Source organism: Lichenostomus cassidix, chromosome 2 (genome assembly GCF_008360975.1).
Source record: "Lichenostomus cassidix isolate B80296 chromosome 2, HeHo_3.0, whole genome shotgun sequence".
Taxonomy (NCBI): Eukaryota; Metazoa; Chordata; class Aves; order Passeriformes; family Meliphagidae; genus Lichenostomus; species Lichenostomus cassidix.
Genome location: NC_139482.1, coordinates 97292848 through 97314330, shown reverse-complemented (window position 1 = coordinate 97314330; position 21483 = coordinate 97292848). Strand labels below are relative to the sequence as shown.

The 21483-nt window shown below is 35.5% G+C and overlaps 1 protein-coding gene across 3 annotated transcripts in view; it reads right to left on the bottom strand.

Annotated features, from left to right (window-relative positions):
* The window catches only part of CDH19 (cadherin 19), a 116019-nt gene that overhangs the window by 40890 nt on the left and 53646 nt on the right, over positions 1-21483 (bottom strand). The gene's annotated exons all lie outside the window — the stretch shown is intronic.

The window sequence follows — 21483 nt, the reverse complement described above, 5'->3', positions numbered from 1 at the left end:
ACAAGGCATCACTTTTGTCTTTCTACTTTTATATATTGATTCTGTGTTAATGTAAGAGTTGATTTGCAGTGTTAAAAACCTCCTCTGCTCCCCAAAATTAAAATTCTGAAACAAAGTCTGTTTCTGGTTAAAACAGACATTCTTTCAGAGTATTTAACATTAAAGTCAAATCCTTAACTTTTCTTTATGAATATCCTACACAGGGACTCTTTATGAAAAAAAAAAGGAAAATAATCCTTCAATTAATTCATCTTTCAAATTAAGCTGGGTAATTGCATTGTATAGCCTAAGAATAATTTGATTGGAATAATTGTATGTTTCTGCTTAGACAGGGCTCATTTTGAGCTGCAGTCACAGAAGTGCCTTAAGGGTGAGCATCTAGCCTTGGTAGCCCTGATGTCTGGCAGCTGAAATGGAGTGATGCAGATATTTTTTTAACCTCTTCTTACCCACTTTCCCAGCTCAGCAAAATGCCTGATAGGGTACCATGAAGAAGAAACAAAAATCGACAACTTTCTCTTCCCTGGTCAAACAGCGACACGGACAAGCAGAGGTGTTTAACACAATCTTTGCCTCTGCCTTCAACATGGATGATAGACCAAGGGGTTTCCACGACCCTGAGCTGAAGGACTATGACTGCAAGAATGATCAGCTTCCAGTTGACCCCAAAATTGTGCAGGATCTGCTGGTCCTGCTACATCCCTACAAATCTATAGGGTCTGATGGGATTCATCTGAGAATCCTCAAAGATCTGCTGATGTCATTGAAAAGCCTCTCTCGATGATTTTTGAGTGGTCTTGGGAATGCAGAGAGATCCCAGATGACTGGAAGCTGGTGAATGTGGTCCGACTTTTCAAGAAGGACAAGATTGAGAACCCTAGACTTGTCAGTCTTACTTCCTAGTAAAATTTATGGCAAATGTTATTCTGTGAAATATTGAAAAACACCTGGAGGACAGCACAGTAACTGGTCACAACCAGCATGGCTTCATGAGAAGAAAGTACTGCTTATCACATCTCATTTCTATTTATGACATGGTAGCTCACCTAGTTGATCAATGGAAGCCAGTTGATCTTCTTGGATTTCAACAACCTTTCAATACTTTCTCTCACAGGATCCTTCTGGACAAAATTTTCAGCACACAGCTAGATAAACACATCATGTGTTGGGTGAGCAGCTCATTCATGGGTTGGGCACAAAGGGTTACTGTGAAGGAGATGACATCTTACTGGTGACCTGTCACTACTGGGATTCCGCAGGGCTCCATCCTCCTCCCTGCACTCTTCAACATCTGCATAAATGACTGTCATGCAGTACTGGAAAGAATACTAAGGGAGTATGCAAATGGTACAAAACTGGGAGGAGCTGTTGACTCCCTTGAAGGCAGGAAGGCCATGCAGATAAACCTCAAAAGATTAGAAGGTTGGGCAATCATCAACAGTAGGAAGTTCAACAAGGGAAATGACAGATCCTGCACCTGGGATGGGGCAACAGAAATGGACCTTGAGGTCAATGACAAGTTGAATGTGAGCCAGCAGTGCCCTGGCAACCAGGAGGGACAACTCTGTCCTGGGGTGTCTCAGGTGTAGCATTGCCAGCTGGGCAAGAGAGAGGATTGTCCCTTTCTGCTCTGCGCTGGGGCAGCCTCACCTTGAATATTGTGTGCAGTTTTGGGTGCCACAATATAAGAAAGACATTAATCTATTGGAGTGTGCCCATCCTCCAAGGACTGTGAGTATGGTGAAGGGTCTGGAGGGGAAGCCATGTGAAGAGTGTCTGAGGTCATTTCTTTTCAGCCTGGAGAACAGGAGACTCAGAAGAGACCTCTTTGCAATCTACAGCTTCCTCATGAGGGGAAGAGGAGGAGCAGTCACTGGTCTCCTCTCTCTGGTGACCAGGGACAGGACCCAAGGGAATGGCCTGAAGCTGTGTAAGGGAACGCTTTGGTTAAATATTAGAAAAAGCTTCTTCACCCAGAGGGTGTCTGGGCACTGGAAGAGGCTCCGCAGGGAAATGGTTACAGCACCAAGCCTGACAGTTCAAGAGGTGTTTGGACAATGCTCTGGGGTACATGACGTTACTCTTGAAGATGGCACTGTGCAGGGCCAGGGTCTTGTGGGTCCCTTCCAACTTAGCATACTCTGTGATTCTGTGACTCTGTGAATAGAAGTTGTCTTAACTGATTTTACCACCTCTGACATTATTGTCTCCAGTTAAACTGACAAAGAGCAAATGCATCTTGAAAGCTGTATGTTTCTGTAGCTAGTTTAATTTGCACTAAGTACACTTTCAGAAAATGAAGGCTTTTCACAAACTATAAGCTACTACTGAAATTTCAGTGATTTTTGGCACAATGAAGGAAACTGAATTTTAAATATAATCTTATGCTCAGTTAGGAATAGCCATCTTCTATGAGGCAAAAAGGAAAATTTTGAAAATACCATACACATTTCAAGTCTTAAAATCCTATTTGACAATGGCATTAGCCATTCTTTTCAAGGCTTTAACATTGAAGAATAACATTTCATATAAAGGAGCAGTCTGGTTTATGAATTTGTGACATTCTAGTCAGATTGTAAAACACACTGGAAAAAGAAATTTGGATGCATTTCCCTTAGGCCTGAAAAATCCATAAGTCTTTTAGCTCTCCAGGATAAAATATGAATCTATATATTTTAAACTCATGATTTAAGTATTAATGTTATAAATACCCAACCTTATCCAATGGGAAACGCCATAATTGCTTAAAAAGATGGACAGATAATACAGAAAACTATTTATTTCCTTCCAGCAACTTTATATGATGTTGGACAACAGTTTGTCAAAATGTAGTCTGCAGAGAGAGAGAAAGAGAGACAGAGAAAGAGAGGTAGGTGGGGAGAGAGAGAGAGAGAGAGGAAGAGTTCTAATAGTAAAGTCAAATAGAACCACAGAAATTGAAGTGTACATTCCAATTTCTGCACATTTTGTGGTTTTTTGACTGCAAACCTGTCGCAGTGCAAGATCAAATTTGAATAGAAAAAATGTGATTTGGATACCCTCTTGTTTCAATTTCCTGTAAAAAATTGTTTATTTTCCGATAGCTGCAAGAATAATATTTGTGGCATGGAAGAAAAAGCGAAAAAAGCCCAAGTTGGCTCTGAAATAAGGCTTGAGTGAGGTTTAAAAGGCCTAAAGACCTTGGAGAGTCTCTATGCAACGGGTGTACTTAACACTAAGCAGTAATCTGCACACAAATAACCTTGAAGAGGACCACTCATTTTATTGCAGTGAATACCAAAGGACAGACAACTCAAACAACAAAAGCTGAACAGTCAAAGAGACTACTCTGAGGAATCATAGAAAAATGTATTTCAATCACTGTTTATATGTGGAGACAGGTGTTCAGTCTGGGCCATAGCAAATATTTCTGGCTAGGCTTTTTTTGTTGTTTTGGATGCTTGTTCACCTTATTCGGCAAAAATATCTCAGGCTTATGGGGCAGTATTTCATGCAGAGTGAATGTCAAAAAACCAGTCCTTATCAAACTCGTCTGATGACACTGTGTATAGACAACAACAGAGTGAGGGTGCAGAATATGGCTACGCTGGTCTGCTGTTGGCCACCTTCCTGCAATATGCTCAGCAGTTACACATACACAGCATAAATTGTGTGATTAATATTTTGGACCATTTTGGTGTCTCCTTTTTACTAGTTTGTGTTAATACCCAGTGTTACATGGAGTCAAGCGTCAGGTCTCACACAAACTGGGGTCGAGTAAACATTTTTAGATTCTGATATGTTGCAAACACTGTTAGTGCGTAAAAAGACTTTAACTTGAAAATACAGATGATAGGCAAATTCCTTTAAAAAACATATAGCTATTTAATGGAATTGAGATCTACATGTATCTCTGTTTTTCTCTCCTCTGCTACATCAAACGTACTCAATTTACCTTTACTTTCAGGACCTTTCAAAGCCTATTTGCTTCCAACATCATCCTACTCATTTGGCATTGAGAGACGGCCTCCAGCCTCTGGCCAGCACATGTTGCCATTTTTTTGTAAATGCCATTGTTCCCTTGTGAAACAATAACCTTCTTTCTCTTCCACTGATTGTAGCTCAGTCTCAGAAGTGATTCGTATAAAATATCCAGAGTCTAATTTCTTATTCCCTCATCCTTTAGTCTTTTCTTTAGAAATCTAAATTTCACTAATACCTACTTAAAGAAAAAAGAAATGGAAAAGGGCTCACAGTGTGTAGGGTGATGAGGTGCTGAGACTGCTGCCTATCACTATGTCTAGTGCTGCCTCGTTATTCCCTTGTACTTTCCTGTCTTTCCCTATCCATCAGTTGTCTCTTGTTTTACACTCATTTGCTATGGTCTTTGTAAAGGAAATGACCTTGTACTCTGTGTTATAATTATAGTATGCAACAAAAGAGAGGATTAGTATAAGCACTGAGCTTTTGGGCACTGTAGTAATATGCAAAAATAGATAACTTTTAATGGAATAGTTTCTCACTGAAAAAAAAAGACAAATATATTTTCAAAGATGAAAAAATGATTTATCGCTAAAAATTTCCCAAGGGAAAGAAAGAAATGGAAACCACTGTTCTGCTAGTGTCCTTTGGGAAGTATATTTCCACTTTTTCTCACATGCAGTGGGTTGCAATGACAAAGACTGATACTTAGAACAGACTAATGAGAATATCAATTGCAGTTGTAATAAGTGGGCTACAGCTTTTCAAACTTTTAGTGCAGCATCTTCCTTTCATACCCAATGAAAACCACAAGTTTCCTGTAGACTAGAAATAGATTTACCTTCTTGGAAAAAAGTTGATGAGTCCTGTGTTAGGTTTATTCTGGAATCTTCACTAAGTGACATCCTGTCCCCATTTGAAACTGGATGGTATTTTAGGTGTGCCGGTAGCCTGTGAGTTCCCTTTGTTTTAATTTTTTTTTTTTCAATTATGGCCATGTAATTACATTGCAAAATAATACCTACTACTGCCTAACATTGCACAATGGACGGAACAAGAGGTCTAAGAATTACTGCTTCTGGGATACAGTGAAGTCATATATTTGTTGGTGGAGAAAATAAAGGACTAAAGGTGGAGACAAGCAAAAGCTTTCTAAAGCACTAAAAAAAAAAAAATCCAAAGATTACAGTGCAGGTGACAAAAAATAAGGAACAATGAGCTTGCTTTTATAACAAAAGTCCCATGATTTGATATAAGTGATGCCTTTTAGTTAGGAGGTAACAAAACACCAAAATATGATAACAAGGAATGTGGTAGATACTCCTAAACTAGAGACCATTAGAACCATCTCCTATATGTGGTGATCCTATTTACAGCACAATTTTGAAAGAGTGACCCCTGAGAAAAACAAATCTCTCTGTCCTTGAAAGTACTCAGCCAGAAAAAAAAAAAAAAACAAAAAAAACCAAAAAACTAGATTGAAAGACATTCTTTTTGTGGAATTTGGTGGTGTTGTCTTTGCTTGATTTAATAACATAAAGCAAACAACGAGGAATAATTCATGTAAGCCAATCTAATTCATTAATATGCAACTTCTGAAACATTTCTTATCTCAAGAACAGCCTTAATATGATGTTGTTTCAGTTGCATGTTCTGTTTTATGCATTGGTGTTATTATGATTGTAGTGAAATTTGTCTCCTTTGTATGTTGTTATCTTTAATTTTCACTGAATAGGATAAAGAAGAAAGGGCATGTTTAACTAACCCCTACAGATTACCATGTTATAGAAAGCTTAAAGGAATAGAATCTTTCATATTTCTCCACTACAGACTTGTTTATTTGTGTATGTCTGCTGGCTATTTGTCCTAATTGCTTTTAATGTGGTTGAATACTGGGGATCCTAGTGTATTATAGTGCTACTGCTCTCTTTTTTCCAGAAAATCCTAGACATGGACTCACTTTCATTGAAAACTTTAGACCTGGCACAATATGGTAGACATCTAGACTGTATTACTTCTGGAATTCCCAGGGAATTATTAATATGTAATAATGTATATCACAATTATTTTAATTAATGCATATGTTTTGTGCCTTTGATTGTTTGGTTTTGAGTTTATAATCTTTACAGAGCAATGATAAAATATTCTGGCATGTGCAAAGTGGTTGATTTCATCCTGTTCTTGTTGCTTCTTACCATTGCTGAATTTCAGAGAGTAGGATAATAATGTTTACAGGTTTGGTGTGTTAAAGCTCTGCACTTTTTCATTGATTTTATCTATTATTTGGTCTTTTGCAATCAGTACCGAGATTTTTTTAAAGTACGTTTTCCATTCTTCATGTATTTTCAGTATTTTATTTGGAGACCCTAGAAAAAGGCATAGCAAACTCCTAAGGAATAAACATGCCATATCTAACTCTAACTATGGTGGAAGCACTGTTGTGACAGTGAATTTTAACTAAGTTTATAAAAAAGCAGCAGTGAAGGTAAAGGACTTAAATTTACAAGAATTCATTTTGCTATTTGAACTTAATTTTTACTAAATGCAATCACAGTTGCTGTTTGCTATACAAACATATTCTGTGTTTGGCTGATGATTGATTGATTGATTTTTGTGACTGGATAAAATTGACACCAGTCCTGCTGTAGTTCAAGGCACCTTTTCTGCAAGCCTCTCAGCTTATCTGCCTGAATTCTTTTCTTTATGGTTAATCTAGTGTTTAATAATGTTTGTTATTTTTATTGAATCTAAATATTTTAATGTAGTCTATTTTGACTTTCTGATCTTTCACACGTGTTTCTTTTTAAAATAAATTTGGACTGCTACATCTAACAAGTATTCTGAATTTAATTATAATGTGGTTATCAGAACTAGCATCTAACTGTAATGTTCTCTGCAGCAATTAATTAGAGGTATATCAACAATTGTCTTTCTAGTCTGCTGCACAAATAGCTACTTTAAAAGCTACTTTTTAACCTTGAGAGATGTTTTCTTTTATGTGCATCTTGACGTGACATTTGACTGAATTACGTTGACTGGTAGTGCATATTAGCACAGTGTGGATGTATGTGTGTCCACCAGTCACCCAGAACTTCACTTACATGGAGAACAATTACTTTGATGTTATGAATGTGTTTAAATTTCACTTTGTTCTAACTGGCACATTATTTTCTCCATTTTGCAAATATACCCTTGTGCCATTAGGGAAGGCCTTCAAACTCATATAGAATTAACAGTGTAATTATCTGTCAGATATACATGGACAAAATAGCTTAGAGAAATTAATTTTTTAGTTGATTAGTGTTTTTAAGGCTGTGGATTTTAATCAATGTAGAACAGACTCACTAGAAATCATGTAAATCTTATTGCTTTATATATATTAACATAGCACATCCCCCATGTTTTACTACAATATCTGTTGCACTGTACAGAACTCCCAGATGTCATTTTGGTTGACAAAACCCTCAGTTTTCAATAGTCTTCAAAGCATAACAAGCAGTAGCTAGATGTCAGTCCATTTTCAAAACACCTTTTGTAGTATTAGATTGTGCTACTTATTTCTCAAAATCCTATGTCTCCCATTAAAAACCTATGGCAACTCTATGGAAAGGTAGCAGATTTGTTTAAAATAAGGGGAAAGAGGGCTAAGGTAAAGGATGAGATTTCCTGCAGTGACTAAAGAAAATAAGAGGTAGAGTTTTTATCTGTTCAGCCCACAAGTCAAAGAGATAGCATAGAAGATGTGGTAACATACTGTATGTTCTACAACCTAATTCTGCTGTATCATAGTAACTCTCGTTTCTGTAGTGGAAAATTCCTTATATTAATCACCAATACACGTGATTAAACCGATATTGAGAAACAGCCCTTTAATGAATTAAACTCAGTGACTGTTGGTGGTATTTTATTCCATTTGAATATTGGCATGCAAAACTGGCTTCACAATACTTATTTCCTGATGGCCATGACCATACAAGATGATGTAACCAGTCTCTTGCTTTTTTGAACTCAGATCTATCAGTATTTTTAGAACTGATTAATTGATTGCTGACCTGTAAGTTTGCTGAAGATATATATAGCTGGGACCAGCTCAATATTTCTGTGTGTGGTGCAGCGTTGTTGTGTTAGACTTAGGGGATTGCTGCCACTCACTGCTGTGATTCTGTGAAAAAAGATTCTCATTATTATGAAAACAAAAAATCATTTCATTCACTGTTATCGATCCTATAATTCCATTGTTTGGAAGCAAAACCTCAAACACTTCAGTCCTGCCCAAAGCAGCACACCCAAGTTGTAATCTCTCTGAGCTCCTTTAGAAAAGACCTTGAAAAGATGACCCAACCCACCTAAAAAGTCTGTGGGTACAAAGAAAATTACCCACACCATTCCCACCAACAAAATTGTGTGTGTGTGTGTAAAGATAAACTTCTGCTGGCCAGGACTCTGTCAGACAGCTTTTGCTCTACAAAGGTGACCTTTGGAAGTCAAGGTATACACTGCATAGGGATTGAGCCAAAGGCAAGCCAATGTTCTTGTAAACTTTCTCTGTCAGTGTTTGTGTTACTGTTTTTTAAGATAATATTAAAATTAAATCTGCAACATCATAAATTAATAAAGTAACTGTTTCATTTGGAGTCTACTGACATCCCCCAAAGGGACCCACAAGTATTGCCAAGAAAATCATACTGACACACACACAGAGGTGCAGTGGATTTCCCCAGAGGCAATTAAACCTTTAGGATTGCTCCCTGGCTGATGTGGCATCTTCTCTTCTGAAAGCACAGATTTTCCACACGTTACTAACCGAAGCATGAAGTTATCTGTTGAATAGTTTCACAGACAAGAGACACAGGTATTCCAGCTTCACTTTCTTTGGGGGAAGAAAAATGAACTAGAAGAATATCTGTGTCTCTTGTCTAAACACTGGTAAATTAATGACTATATTTTGTTCTTTTTCACAGATTTTCTGCCATACAGCTAAATGCTACTTCAGTCCAAATGCTTCCTAGCAAAAGAGAAATTGAAATGCCTTAGAAGTTAACTTTATGAGAAATTTTGTTCATTCTTTGCGTTCATTCAATAGCTTCAACAGTTTTATTCTGATGTAAAAATTGATTTGGTGAACAGATGCTGAGTCACTAAAAGATTCAGTTATGCCAGTAGTTGTAATACACTACACTCTCTACAGTAAAAAGAAGCAAGCATTTAGTCTTAATTGCAGCTTTCCTTAACTGGGACTATTATTTATTTTTAAGATAGTTTGCACTATAGAAAATAATGGCTAAACACGTGTATTTTAGCATAAATATTTTGCTGATTAAGAAGACTAACACATGTACACAGTACAAACATAAATTCTTGCCTTCTGGCATTTGCTTTTTATTGTAGGCAAGTAGCAAATCCAATTACAAGATGTTTGATTCACTGGGCAAATCCTACTGGAACATTTTCGGCTCTGCAGGATACCACTCAGTACTGAAGAACCACTTGTCAGCATAATGATGTAAAGGACCACATTCTGTGATTCATGCTTGAATCTGTTTGCCAAATGATTTTCAGGATGGCACTTCACAAAATGCTCCAAAACTCTCTTTAGGATTTTGGTTCCTTTTATAGCTTTAATTCATAATTATTCTTTGCGTATATTAAAACTAATAGTGCAGTGAACGCACCTTTTCCGCGGTTTTGGAGAAGATTTAATTCTTCCAAACACGAGATAAAAAGAAGCTTTGATATTTAAGAGGATGCTCTTTGCTAAAATTTGACTTATGTTAAACTTCTGGGTTTGGTTTTAGTGTTAATTTTCCACATAACATGAGGTAAATTAGAAACACCCTGACATGAAATAAACCAGCGTATGTCAACGGAAAACCAGAATGAAATCTGATATTAATGCTTCTATTTCAGGAAACATACCAGTACTCATTTGTAAAGTAAATAAATAGTGAAGGAAGTAGAGCCATCCAAGCAGTTAAGGAAACCATATCTTTACATTAAAAAAAAAAAAAAAAAAAAAAGAAAAAAGTAAAAAGCGGGAGGAAAAAAGCCATTTTTTCCAAAAGTTTTCATTGGCTTACTTTGTTCCCTACTTATTGATAAAACACATCAAGGTAAATAAAGCAAGGAACAATTACTTTTAACAAGCTAGAAAATCTGCTCTGATACATAATCAACTTATTCAATTTAAAAGTATGATTTAAATTCATGGACAAAAAAATCTGTGCACCACCTCAGGGTAAGTCAGCTGGAAAACTGCTGTAATAATGCACCTGCCTCAGAGAGTCTGCATTTGTATCAGATAGGAAAGGGTAGAATTTGCCTTGTTTTTGAAAGAGACATCACATTGAAGGGTATGCATATTTTTCAGAATAGTAAGAAATAGAGATGGAAAGTATGTAATTGACAAACTTTCTAAAAATATAATATTTTTCTTGCTTCTTTATTCTCCTAATCTAGTACTCAGCTGATGAATCTTCCCTTATCTCCTGCAATGGAATGACCTCATTTCCAGTTTTTCCTAGGCCTTAATAATTAGAGATTTGTCCCTCACTCCTGATTTTAATATTTCACTGTTCTGCTTTGCTACCAAGAATGTATCTTTTTTTCACTCATCCTGTGCTTACATTAAAGGCTGATATACTTTTCTAACCTCTCACATATCAAATACATATTAATCCAGCAATGTTCTTATTTGATTTAATTAAACATTTTAAGCACTTTTTTTGGCACTGAGGTAATCAGAACAGTATAGGAGCAGAACATTAGGTCAATCAGGCAACATAAAGGGTGTTGTACAATCAATTTCCCATCAAAAATTTCAAAAAATTATTTCTTTTCTGTTGTATTTCAAAGTATGGAATAAAATTTTCCAGATAGATTTCAGCAAAGCCCATCAGATTTTCAAAGTGTGCTTGTTTCTTTTTAAATGAAATAATATTTCATGAGAGTCTTATATAAAGAAAATTATGAAAATAGAATGAAGTTTCTAGCTATCGATATTTCATTCTCTGAAAATTCTTGACTTAAAATGTTTTATTAAAGGATATATGGGACTTTAGATACCTCTGACATTCCTGTATTCTGATATAATATCAAAGAATAGTATCAGGTTAAGCAAAAATAAAATCTAAGTTACATAATATCTTGGACCTCACTTTCCATCATTAAGTTACCTTGTAATATCTCAGTGCATAATTTTTGTTAATTACTTGCATACTTATAAAAAAAATTTCTCTTATTATCTTGTTACTTGGTACATGCAACTCTTCCTATAAAGAGGAGGGAAAATATTAATTATCCTTCCATTATCATTCAACATAGCCCTTACCATGAATCAAAATAAGATCTCTTTGGACCTTCTTATTAATTATTAATTCCCTTTGATTAAAAATCAATTAATAAGAATTTCATGAACACCCCTAGATTATGTGTTGAAACTTGCCTTTTAAAAAGGCATTATTCAGGTTTCACTCTGTTTTTGGGTGATTCCTATAAGGTAGATATAATATCTATATAGGAAAGAGCCTTTGAAAAATTCCTAGCTATTATTTGGTGGCTTGAATACCCACACATGCTGCTTTTTCAGCACACTTTTATCACAGCTCCTTACACTCTGGTAATTCTTCAAGTTTTACACTGTTTTAGAGGGGGAAAGAAAAAAAAAGTGTGACAGCAATGGAAAATTGGATTAAAAATTCCACAAGGCTAAAGACCTCAGAGAAATCCCCAAAATTCAGGCAATGTTAATTCAGTTAATTGTTATTGTTAGCTGTCAAGATTACTTAGATTCTGGACTAATGCTCTTGATGGGAAAAAGCCAGACACCCAGACTTCTAAGAAGCTGGCCAAATTATTCTTTTTATTTGTCCATATTTTTTGTTCTGATTTTTTAACTTTTCATTAATTCCTTTCCTTTTCCAACCAGTTTTTACCTTACTACAACATGGCTCTTCCTCTTTTTAGTCTACATTGAAACCTCCTTTCTCACTGGGAAGCTGAAGCACTAAATGTTCCGCCCCACTTTTTTCCCTTTCTTCATTTAAAAACTTTTCCTGTTTGCACCTAAGTTTAATGAATTACCTATTCACCTGTCAGTTCTGTCCCTACTGCTGTAGGTCATCTGCAATAACAATTTATTGCATCTTTTTCCCTCTTTATAATCTTTGTGTGTCATTCTCCCCTCGTTGCCTGCATGACCCTGTGTTGCTCCTCTGCTCAATGTTATCTCTCAAACAGACCACTCTGTGCAGATTTCTTTTGATATTTTACTTCATTGAAGCCTATTGTAAAAAATAAATTGTTCTCTATTATATTGTTGAGCCAAAGTCTCTGTGTGTCATTCAGAGGGTAATTTTGCCAATTTCAAGAGCTCTTATGTACTTTGTAGCCTTAGCTTTTGTATCTCCAACTGAGCAGGTATCATCGGGACTTTATGTATTATAGGAGTATTAAAATGCACAATCAGACCCAAAATTTTTACATTTCATCATCTACTTTTTCTTTCAGTTGAAGAAGCTTCTCAAGCCAAGAAGCAAGTGGGGGAGACAGGCAGAAACAGGAGGAGTTCAAGCAAAAAGTAAATCCTGTCTAGGATGAGTTTAATAGGATAGGAATCATGGTGAATAGTAAGTGACAAGAAGTGAGATATTGGAAGAGTCAGATGTTTAAAATGCAAGGCTTCATTTTCATGCAGTGACTAAGAAAGGAAGGAGCTATACATGGAGTCAGACCTGCATCAGAAAGGAGCACCAAGTGTGCTGAGCCAGGGCATTTTGAGTCCACAAGAGGCATTCAGAGGACAACTTCCCTCCTAGTCTGTACACAGTTCTATTGAGCAGGACTTCGGAAAAGAGCAGACAAATCCTTTGTATGTTTCAGTTTTCTCCTCAGTTTTAGAAACCATATTTAGATAAAATCTATAGATATATCCAGTAAATCTCAATTGAAGTTATTCAGAAATATTACTTATAGGATGGTTTTGTGTCTTTTCATCTAAAATATTAATGAGTTGTTGAGATTCAATGCAAGAGACTCATGTCTTGGAGAAATCAGCAGAGCATCTGTTAAGTATGAAGTACTCTCGGTTGTTTCAAAAGAATATTAAAACCAATAAAGTCTGGTGCTGATGCTGTGACATTAGTGTGGGGCACTGTGTGGTCAAAGTAGTCTCCAGAATAAAGCAAGTAAGAGAAAAGATTAAGAAAACCATATAAATTAATGTTATCAGATGTTGATAATGAAGTGGCCCAAGATGTTCTACCAAAAGGAGCTGTGCAGTCAAGAAAGGCACAGAGCTTGTGGAAGGCAGAAGTAATCTGAGAAGATTTCAAAGACCTATGAAGAACAAGTGTTGACAAGCAGGAGGCAGAAGTGAAGAACAAGTGTTGACAAGCAGGAGGCAGAAGTCTTGGGAGTCGAACTAAGTTGCATATAACCAACTGGTTCACAGATGATGCATTTTTAAGGAGCTAAGAGCTCCAGGATAATAATGCATAAAAAGTGAAATAATAATTTACTGGAAAAAAAAGTTCTAAAGAATAAAGGATAAAGAAACAAACAATGTAGACTTAAAAAAAAAAAAAAGAAAAAGAAAAAGAATAAGAAAAAAGTTAATAATGTAAACTTAAAAAAAAAAAAAAACCGAAAAAAATCCCCTAAAAACAAAAAAGGGAAACCCACCAATACTAAACTAACTGAAATGTAAAAATTTAAAAAAATCAGTTATATTATGGGTAAAATGGACTTAATACAACTAATTTAATACCATTATCTATATTGATTTTCTTAAATAGAAGTGACCATATAATAACTAAAGTTTAACCTTGGAAACTTGCCCATAAAATTTAGTCTTATGCTATTTAGTTGGCAAAATATGACCAGGACTATTTCTGTCATACCAGTTGCCAATTTTTATTGGAAACTTTCATATGTCTCTGTAAATTCAAACAGCAATTCATGAAGAAGAGCAGCAAGAAAAAGCATGGATTGTGATTCTCATCCCTTACTGCTTTAATTATTAGGTTTGTGAGACACATGGGGGAATTTCCTCTGGGAAGTAATGTTTTAATAAAATCTCAAGATAGGAGCTAGGAGGCCTCTTCATAGATGCACACACTCATTTTTTAAAAGTGTTATTCAAGACTTAGGATGCTTCTTTTAAAGTTAGTCCCTTCACAATGGCACATGGAAATTTGTTTTGAGGAAATAGCACTCCAGAGTTCATTAATGAGTGGATACTTTTCAAGCCGTTTCCTGGCCCTGGACCTGGACATCAACATGCCTCCTTTGTAAACTTCCTTCATCAGTCTATTGAGCTTCATTTGGTTCCTGTGGAGCCAATTGGATAACTTCAATGCATATAAACATATGAATATGCACGAGTTTTCAGAGATACCATGATTCACTAAATCAGAATGACTAAATTTATCCCCAAAATAAGTTCTTACATAAGAAATTACTGTAATAGATTTCTATGGATAGCTCACTTTTTAAAAGTAACTTCATCCACATAATTCCCCTTCTTTCAGGAGTCTGTCTGAGTTTCTGACTTTAATTCATTGCAAGCCAACAGAAACTGGGAGGTCCATGAATTTTCCATAGTAACTCAATGGACAAAGACTTAATTGGCTAGTTTACAAAAGCCAGAACTCATGTCCTGCAGACAGTAATGGGCTTAAATTATTTAGGTCTATAAAGTCAATGGATTATATATATTTAATAAAAAAGTGTCAGTTCCTTAATTAGTTAAAAATTTGATTGCCCCATGCAGTCTCAGAAGTATTTGCGTGTGGGACAGTAAGCCAAGCAAAAAGTTAAAGGGAATGAAATGGAACAGAATCCAGGGTATGGGGAAAGTAGTCCTTTCTATGTTGAGAGGCTATGAGTTATGTTATTAATTTATTAAGAATTTATTTGGAAAAAAATTCCTCAGACTGAGCTGTTAAGGTCCATAAAGGTCATGTGGATTTAACAGAGAGAGAGGATGGCACACTTGGAATTTTGCAATCAATTGAAAACAATGGGACTGGAGTCAATTGTTGCCAGTTCACATAGTTTGCAGTAGAGGCACTGAGGTAACAAGAAGTGGAACAGCGAAACTGAAGGACAATTCTGTTGAAAAATGTGTTATAATAAACCACAAAATTTTGTCATGGGAAGTGTGGATTACTGAGGGGCGCTACATATTTTTGGATTAAGAGTGTGGCATAATCAAGAGGTATGCTGGGTTGTGTCAAGATGGATGTGACAAAAGTAATAAAAAATAACTCTATATTTGCTTAGTTCAGACAATTACCTGCTTCTCAACTTCTTGATCACAAACTGGAAATCTTTTACCTAGAATTGATGTGAGATCACCCACTGAGAGCAATAACAATTTTATTTTTCTGTCTGTTTAATTTTGCCCTCCTTCCTCAAACTTTCTGCTTTATACCACATTTAGCAACTGGGTAGACTGAAATCATGAACCAGGCCTGCTGCATTGCAACTTGCCTAAATTGCATTGGTAAGAATAAATATAATAAACATTCTTTGGGAACATTTCACTAGTAAATGTACAGGGACATTTTAATCATCAAATCTAACAATAACTTCAAATGACTTAGAAAACAAATTCTATATAATTTAATTCCCTCAATTAATGAATTCTGTATGTTTTTTCATGAGATTCCTGAGTACATCAGTTATTTACTTTAATCCTGCAAGTCCAAAAAGAACAGCTCACGTGGGAATTGCCACTACAGCTTTATTGTATTTTATGCTGCTTTATTTCATTGTTTTCTTGAGTTGTAGTTCATATACCAGCTTTCAACAGGATATTGAACCTCAAAATTTTCCCCTGCACTTTTAATTTGAAGAGCAGACTGATATCTGTGTTTCTTCCTGGATGGGAGCTCATCATGCTATCAGACTTTATCCTTATACTTACATTTTGTGTCATTCTGACTATCTCCTATCGTTCCAGTAATTTAGGTTGTTTTATAATCTCCTGCCAAAGACTTGTAAACAGTAGATAAATGGCATGAGAGGCAACAGAATGAAAACCTATTCAGACAAATAAAAAGATTGTTAACTGTAATCAAAGAAAACGGAACAGTTAGATATGCCGCTTATCAAAAATTTCTTTGTTTTTCCATATGATAACAGATGGGTTGGTTTTTCTAGTGATTTTAAGTAGGTTTTGCTTTGTCCCAAAAGCTCTATGAGTTACCATGGGCAGTTGCCTTAATGATAGGTTTCTTCTCACCTCCCTTTTCCAACCTCCTCTGCTATTCAGCATATTCTGAGTTTTTAGGGGTCTCTTATGGAAAACATCCTTTTTTATTAGAAAGCGTCCTCTAATTATTAACTTCCTATATATATATGGGTTTGGGTTTTCCTTTGGTTGTGTGTTTTGGTTTTTTTGTCTCTCAAAGGCTCTTAGGGAGCATATGAACTTTGTATTATGTGTATTATAGCCTAGTTTGCTTTCCACTGTAAGTGTTAATTTTAATGAAATTCTCTGTCCTCTGGACACAGAAATAAAAGACTACTCAGAAACCTAGAGTCTAATTCACTTCTTTCACAAAGGCCATTGCATGCCAGTGTAATGAATGGAGGGTATTTGTAAAATACAGATATGTTCTTACTTGGATTGGAACTTCATTTAGTAGCTCATCATAATTTCACCAGTGCTTTGTTAAACAAAAATCAGGATAAAGTATCTAGACAACTGGCTGAAAATTCAAGTAGAGATAAACTGGGATAACTCCCTGGTCTCACAGTTTTGCTGCAGATAAACATGTAAACAAAAGAACAATAAAAAAATATTTTAATCCTGAGTTCTGGTTGCTCTTGCCAATGCCTGTCAGCCAAGAAAGTAAATTCTGTACATTTTCACTCTCATTTTCCTTCAAATTACTTTTGTGACCTCTTTGCCCCTAACTGAAATATGACTCCAAATATACATCGCTAATGCTGATTATGTTATTGTACTATTTCACCTTCACTGTGCAGAATCAAAGGAGGAGAAACAGGGACAGCATATTGGCATGGTGCTCTGGAATCTTAAACACAGCACAGAAATCCCACTCTTTGGGAAGGGGCCAGGACCATTATCCATGCTAAGAGAGAGAGCATAGCAATGTGAAAACAAAACAAAAAAATCCCCACTGGATAGAAAGTGTCATTTTCCAAAAACATAAATACAAGGGTTTCAAGTTTTCTTTGTAGAACATTTAAATAAGCTCTACTCTGTAGAGTAATGAATAAATCTAGTGTGTTGATTCTACTCATTGCTGAAACAGTGTCAAGAAGGATTAGGTAAAACTAAAAGAAACAAATGTATAAAGCATTCACGCACAACCTCCAAAAGAAAAGAGGTAACATGCCAGCTAAAACAGGAAAGACATAAAGGATTTTGGATTATCTTAATTTGTCTCTTAGGATGTCTTGCCATTTCCTTTGCTTGATATCCAATGAGTTTTACAGAATGCAAACAGCAAAATTTAAAATAAGCAAATATGGAAATACTAAAGCTTAAAATTGAAGTATGCTTGAACAAAACATTTTACCTTGAGAAAATTATTGAACTCTGAGCTATTTCTAAGTTGAAAATTTCTAAGTTAATAAAATTATCTGAAATGTTTCAATGGAATATCTTTATCTGTGAATGAGAATGAGAAGGAAAAAGATTATCTCATACAAATCCAGTTCATATAAACAGAAAAAGTGGGTGGGTGATCTGTGGATCACACTGCTTGATTTTTTTTCAAATACTAATGTCAAATTGGATGCTGAACTATTTGCAGCTAGGATTAAGTAGACACCAAGTAGGCTTTGTGAAAAGGCAATCTTAAAGTAAAATATTATCTATTATCAGGATTCTTGCAGTTCAGTCTATTTGGATTTATAATCTTTGTGGAAACAGCAACTGATTCAATATACAGGGCACATAATTCATCTGTAATGAAAGCACTTCACCTTGAAAAGCACTCTCACTGGCTCTCAGTAGAACATTGTTCTGTATTGAGAATTCGGGGGAGGATTGTACTTAATGGTAAATGAATTTTAAGATTCCCCTTTTTATCTCCTTAGAGGACTACCTTGCTCTTCTGCAATCCTCTTAAAGGATAGTTTGCAGTTTATACCATATAGTTTAACCTTTTTTTACAGTAGTCTGCCTTTTCCCTCTGTTTTTACACCAGTCACTTTTCCTGCCCCTGGTCAGCCCCTCTTGTTCTGTGAATGGAGAAATTGTATGTTGTGAGTTGAACAAACTATGAAAAAAAAATTAAAAAGCTATTTGATTTTTTTTTGCCAGGTTATTTACTACTTGTTCAATAGAGAAGAAGGTTTGAAGGAATATTTGCCTGATAAGGTAGGAGAGTGACTGGGATGCTTACAGCATGTTTTATGGCTTCAGCTCCTTCGTGAAGATGGTTTTTTTTTGAAGACTAAAGTTAATCCCTTGTCACAGGGCATTTTCTTGTGTAGTGTTGAGTTTGTTGAGCATTTTAATACAAGGCCTAAGAACTACTTCCAACATCACTACATATAAATCCAAATGCTCATTCCTCTTTAGAATGTCTATACAATATCACCAAACCGTGGGATTTATTTCTGCTTTGGAAGCAGAGGGATCAAAAGAACTGAAAGAAAATTATTTTAGCACAATTTCCAAACTGATATCAAATATCACAAAGACTGGGGCAATACTATGCAATTTAGAAAGTACTTGGAGCTTAGTTCCTTTACCCATCTGATAAGCAAGATCTTTCCTGACTTTCTCTTTCTTTATAGAAAGAGGTCTTTGACTAGGTTGAGTTCAATGAAGTAAATTTAACTCTATAGGTTTTGCTTAATGCTATCAGAAAATGGCAAACTAAACTCAAACCTTGGCAAAAAATTCCCCTGCTGCAATTGCAACCTGGTTTTTTTATCACAGGAGTAGAAATGGGAGAGTTAAAGAGGATTATGACTATTAGAAAACAAAACGTGAGCATATAAATATCCCTACAGAAATATTCTACATTTTAGAAATAGTTCAGAAGTTCAAAGCATAAAACAAGTTCCAACTTTAGAAGGGATGTTATCTAACACACCATTAGCATCACTGGTGGTCTATTTCTGTACAGTCAGGTTGTGGCTCTTAAATGACCAAAACCAACTCCAAATTATGTTTGAAAAATAGGGAGCTTATATGTGATATAATGGAAATGTTATCAAATTGCTCATCTTATATATAAAAATATATATTTATATGTAACATTTTTAATGGAAAATAGTGGTAAATTATTATTATATGTCCATAGCTAGCTACCTAATGGGGTAGACCTAAAAACATTACTGTTGAGGTATGCCCTCTAAAAATCTTTAAGTCTTTGTGTCTTCAGTGCCAGATGTTTGAATTATTTTTTAATACAGAAAGTTGTTTCAATGGTATTTTATGACCGTTGTTTATAAATATATTGGTATTTAAAAATAAAAGTGGTGGGTTTTCTATGTGGAAACCATGGAGTTTAGCATCTTAGTTTTTCAAAACTTATTTTCTTTAAATTCATTTTCTCTGTTGACAGAGGGATGTGAGAATACACAAATCTAAATTTGATTATTTTTTTAACTGAGTTTTCCCTAGTTGTGAAGCAATTTCAAACCAATCTTTAACTACCTCTTGAGTTCGTGGAGCAACATCGGGCAAGACAGAGCAGGCTGTGACTGATAACCCCCCGTGGCTTGTCAGGGCTGCGTGCCTGAGCTCAGCAGTGTGACTGGCAGCAGGGCTGGGCTGGCTCAGCATCCCCGTTATCCCCGTTATCTCCTTCCCCCAGCTCTGGGAGGCAGCAAGCCACCAGCTGCTGCTGAGGCTGTCACCTGTGGTTCAGCCTCACATCGAGCAATCGATGTGTCTGATGGGCAAATACCTTGCAGTGTCTTTTACACAGATGAACTTGCTGCCACTTGACAGAGTTCCAACCTTTTACACCTATTAAGGAAGGAAACAATAATGCTGTCCTTTTCTCTCCAGGGTTTTCTATATGCTGCCCCTGACTGTGTCCTAAATGAATCAAGAAATCAATTTGCAGCCTCTCTGCCTCAGTTAAATCAAACTTATTCACAGTTTCTGCTGAGTAAAAAACATTCAGTGCTTCTCCTCAGTACCCACTGTCATTTTAAGATCTGCCAGAGCCTTGGCCAAAGCTACACTGGCCAAAATGTTTAATTTTGCTTTTTTTTTCTCCCCTCTCTTTTAGCATTCCTCTTTACCCTTATTAGTATTATTTGTGCAAATTACTTTAGCTCCTAGAATAATTGTCTGTTAAATACAGATGCCAAATGAGGTATAAAATTAATTTTATCACCAGAAGAACAGAACATAACATGGAATAAAGTTATTTTATTGAAAAATAGTGACTACAAGATGAAATATCGCAGTGTTTATTGTGAAGGTATAGATATTATAGGCCTGGTAATAACCAAGCAGCTTATCTCATTTTTTTCATACAAGTGACTGTTTACCCTTTATGGCATAGATAACACTTTTGCTTTTAATAATACAAAGCCTGAGGCTCCCATGTTTTCTTGAGATGTCATTTATTAATTCAAGAACCTAATTTAAGAACCTGAAAGTTAAAGACCTAATGTAATGTCTTACGCAGCCTCCCTAAATAGTCAATTGAAAGAGAAAGGTATCTGTGCTTTACAGCACAGGAAAAAAATGTAAGTAGGATATAGAGTCTAAAATACTATCTTTCTCTCCAGAGAGAATCTTGAAAATTAACCTAAGCTCATAAATTACCATGACATTTACAGACAGGTCACAGGATCCTCTATTAGGAACATTTTCATTTCAGGTAGGGAAAGACGATTCCAGTAAAGGAAATTGGACCAGAACAAAGATGTTTCATAGATTAACTAGTTTAAAATGTATAAAATTCTTAACAAATGTGCTATTTCTCTTCTTAGTACAAACTATGTTGAATTATATTATAAGCCCTTTTTTTAAAATCATTTGTTTCTAGATTGAACAGGAGGAGTAATGTTATCCAAAGGAGTTGATATTTCTTCCTTTCTCTCAGTATATTAAAAAAATAGACAAACAAAAACTTCAGAAAACTTTTTCTCATACATTTTTAATCCCTGCGTAACACAGCTGGTTGCCAGAATACTTCTTCTCCATATGATTGCTAAGATCTATGATCAATATGATCATAATGTCGTAGTATTACAGTATCATACTAGCATATACAAATCCTAGCCACTGTATCACTGTAGAAAGAAAAAAACATCTCTTTCTTTTGGATATGAGAAAACATCAAAGCAAAACAAGGTTTTATTACCTCACTTTATAGTTTTCTGTGATTTTGCCACACATACATTAAAATTCTCTCATTTTTCATGCATTAGAGGTAAATATGATTTCAGTCTTTTACTGGCATTAATTCATTCTCCAATAGGTTATGCTATATCAGCCTGTAGGTTCACCTCATTTCTGTGGTTTAAGTGTAGTGACTATTGCTCCAACATAGCCAGACATAAAAAGGGAAA